The 3,976-nt window shown below is 38.5% G+C and overlaps 1 non-coding gene across 1 annotated transcript; it reads right to left on the reverse strand.

Moving 5' to 3' along the window:
- Positions 1-603: 603 nt before the first annotated feature.
- On the reverse strand, positions 604-678 carry Trnad-guc. The gene has a single exon. It is a non-coding gene; the product is annotated as a tRNA-Asp (tRNA).
- Between the last annotated feature and the right edge of the window lie 3,298 nt (positions 679-3,976).

Genomic DNA, 3,976 nt, shown 5'->3' on the forward strand with positions numbered 1-3,976 from the left:
GTATAAACATTTATACAATGTCATGCTTTTTAATTCTGTAATACCCCATAGTGTAAACTCCTATTGCCATTGGTGATGCCGACTAGTATAAAACAGAACTTCTCTTGGTACTGTCCTTTTCTTCTTTAGATCTTGCTCTCCCTTTCTTTGGATTTTAATTATTCTAGAAATGGATCTTGTTATGCTACGTTTGTTAGGCAAGCATTTAATTAAGTTATGAAAAGTTAACGTGTATTTGCGGTTTTTGTAATTTAAAATATTCTCCTGAGACTCTACATTTAACCTAAGCTTTTTTACTTGTGCCAAACAGATTTTTGGTGATTACGTTGCATGTAAATTACGTTTTCTTGTATAAAAATATTTGCCCTGAAAATCACCACTTGCTACATATCCTCACCCTGTACAGTTGTTAAACTAACGCACCAACACTCCTTTTTATGTGTATAGATAATAACAATAATGGCGTGTGACGAGGGCCTCCCGTCGGGTAGACCGGTCGCCTGGTGCAAGTCTTTCGATTTTACGCCACTTCGGCGACTTGCGCGTCGATGGGGATGAAATGATGATGATTACACAACACCCAGTCCCTGAGCGAAGAAAATCTCCGACCCAGCCGGGAATCGAACCCGGGCCCTTAGGATTGACAGTCCGTCGCGTTGACCACTCAGCTACCGGGGGTGGACATGTATATAGATTAAGGTTATACAGCGTAATGTAGCTAACCTATCTTCTACACGAGCCGTGTTACTTTCGCATTGAAAAAAAGCTACAATTATAAAAACATAAAATATAAAATAATAAGAGCCAAAATGAAGCAACAAAGGTACTCAAATTAAGAACATTCAACATTGCAGGGCGTCAGTAATCGTTAGTTAATATATTAAAAAACTAGAAACCCGCCTCGACTGCGAAAAAGGCACCTAGTGTTTGCCTAGGTTTCGGCGTAGATAACTACACCTTCTTCAGAACAATAAAAACTGTGACGTAAACCACCCAACACACTGATAATAATATATTTTCAGAGCTCTGAAACATTTTAACTCGTGAATACAGTTTCTCAGACCAACCAACCAATTTCTTAGAACAACAGGAATGAAACAGCGGACGAAAGAATTTGACCAGTTTGAGCTCCTCATATTTCATTCCGGTTTATGTAAGGCGCTCTCTCCAGCTTAAGAGAACTGAGTTTGAAGACACTTTCCGTTGGAACATTTTCCACAGAACCAAACGCACCCGAGATCTAGAAAGATTCAGATGGCATTTACATTCAGTTCATGGAATTGTGCTTACCATGCCATGAATTTCTTCCTTTTACACACAGAGCTCATCCGAAGACTAGAAGTAGAGCCTCTTTTTTCAGCGATGGCTTCGAAACAAATTAAATAAGGTAATTAAAGGTTCTTTCCTTGTCTCGGAAAATCCCATGAGCAAAACAGATATTCGTTGCAACACTTGCGATAATAGATCATTCGGAAAGTTTCTCATGAATCTGGAATGTCAAAAAAATTCATTACGCAGTACTGAATGAAAAATACTACTCTTCTGCGTTATCTTTAGCTGGAACATCACGGCACGACAGGTATTCAATAAAGAGATATAAATCACGGCAAATGTTTCTTTCGATGTCCACCTGCCTCTAATCGGCTCCCACAATCACAGTCGATACAAAGGTATGTAGGAGGCTAGGTTGGCTCTGTGGCCAGCGGTGGTATCCTTAAATCACATAAAGCTTTTGCGGGGATGAATCCTGAGAAAAGGATTTGTATAGAGTCTCTAATGGCAATGGGCTGATAGATCCTCAAATTGCACAGAGCGCTCTTACGTTTAGCACAACCTTGATATGCGAGATACTGAGACCACTTACCAACAAGACACTGTGCAAGCTCTGCGAACCAATAGAATCACTGAATATGTCTGCAACACATTCATGCATGTTGTGTTAGGAGAGTACAATCACGAATACTTCAGTCATGATTTGGAACGTCATAATCGGTCAAAATACGACATATCTTTATTCAGAGTTGAATGGTTTAGTTCGCAGTGACAAAATACAACGTTTTAATTCGCTTAGTAAGCTTGGATGTGTGATCTCTGCTTTGCCTAATTCTGTAGCTGTGTGTATGTATTGTAACCTCCCCACCGTAATTTTAAAAGAAAAAAAAGACAATACTTAATAGAAATGGGAGCCAAGTGTAACCTCCCTACAAAAATTTTAAAAGAAAAGGACGATACTAATTAGAAATGCTGATGGACATGGCTCTATGCGTAACCTGCCCACAATGAAATGTACTGACAATGGCAACAAAAATGTGAAATACGCAATCTGACTCAATTATAATTTCTTCACAAAATTTAAAGTCCGTTCAGTGACAAGAAAATACAATTAAACCGAAATATCGGTCTTTGTCCCTGTGTAAAACAATCAGAATTAAAGTCTTACCTCAGAATAAATGGATGTCACATATCTGCTCTTGTTGTTGCGCACCGCTTGGAGGAACTGCATTGCAAATAATAATATTCTCTTTTTTTGTGATTTTAGTGGAATTTTTCTTCAAAAGAAGTGGAATGAAATGGGAAGTGCAACGAAATCTTGAGTTCAATAAAAAATTAATTTTTTGAAAAAATGCTTTTGAAATAAAAAAATTATTATTGGGAGACTTGTTGGAGAATAATTACAATAAATAAAATTTTTCATTATCTAATGATTATATTAATTAACAGTATACCTTATTCCTCATCTTGACCAGTGTTGCCGACCGCCTACATCACACAACCGCACTGGGCTGCTACTACTGACCGACCGCTCTGCATGACGACTACAGACTGAGTATTGCTCTCAACTAGACAGAGCTACAGACTCGCAACGACTGCTACTAACAGACTCGCAACGACTACTGACCGACTCGCAACGACAGACTGACTGACTGAGAGCCGCTCGCAACACTCGCGCGGTCAAGCGCATACTCTCTGGTCACAGATGCTACAATGCCTCGCCATCGCTGCTGCGTTACATACGTGTTTCATAACCCTCCACTGGGGGGGCAAAAATTTGGCAGCGATGGTGAGTCATTTGGACTTGCCAAGCGCGGCAAAATTTTTCTTTAATTAACAAAATTCTACAACTTACAGAATATTTAAATGTTGTGCACACGCACTAAGTACAAAATATATCAGACAAAGACAAAATGTGAATACTAAACATAGTAGCAAATCAGAAAAAAGTATATACAAATTATTTGACAGATAATAAAGTGCACATGCACTGAAAAAATTCTTTAGCATATGCAGAACAAATAAACAGACTGGCAAGAATATTATGTTGACAAGTGACATAAGTGTACTCGCATTGGAGTTCAGCGAATCGAAAAATGTATAACCTATGAACATAAATGATGTTACCAAAAAAATTTTTTCTCTATGTGACAAGAATCAGGATAGGAAAGGGAAGGATTGCATCATGGTTGTAGCACTTTAGATTGCACACAGCTGCTCTGAAAGTCCATATCTTTCCACAGAAGTACAACACCAAGTGACACAACTTGAAGATCTTTTCCCATCAGAATTTATCAGTGTAGCAAAGACACTGAACTGTCGTAGTAATGTTCCATGTTTTCATTTTGGCAGTACATTAGGTACACCAAACAGTGGGACCATAATAACGTCTTCATCGCTCATGGTGGTGGACAGCATGTCGTGTCAACACCACACTCTTACAAGGCACACCAACGTAGAATTAGTGCAAAACCAAATATAGTGCTCCATGATCACTAGGATAAACAGGACAAATGGACATTGCAGTAATTCAGGGTAGTTAGCTCATAAGGTGAAGGACATTAAGTCACATAATATTGTCAATTACAGTAGTAGTGTGCGGCATTCATAGCCCAGTTATTGAACATTTCTGTACCATGTATGTAGTATTACAGAAAAATGTTCATTAATTGTTTTACATAGAATCAGTAATCTTCTTTCCCTA

This window comes from Schistocerca piceifrons, chromosome 5 (genome assembly GCF_021461385.2).
Source record: "Schistocerca piceifrons isolate TAMUIC-IGC-003096 chromosome 5, iqSchPice1.1, whole genome shotgun sequence".
NCBI lineage: Eukaryota > Metazoa > Arthropoda > Insecta > Orthoptera > Acrididae > Schistocerca > Schistocerca piceifrons.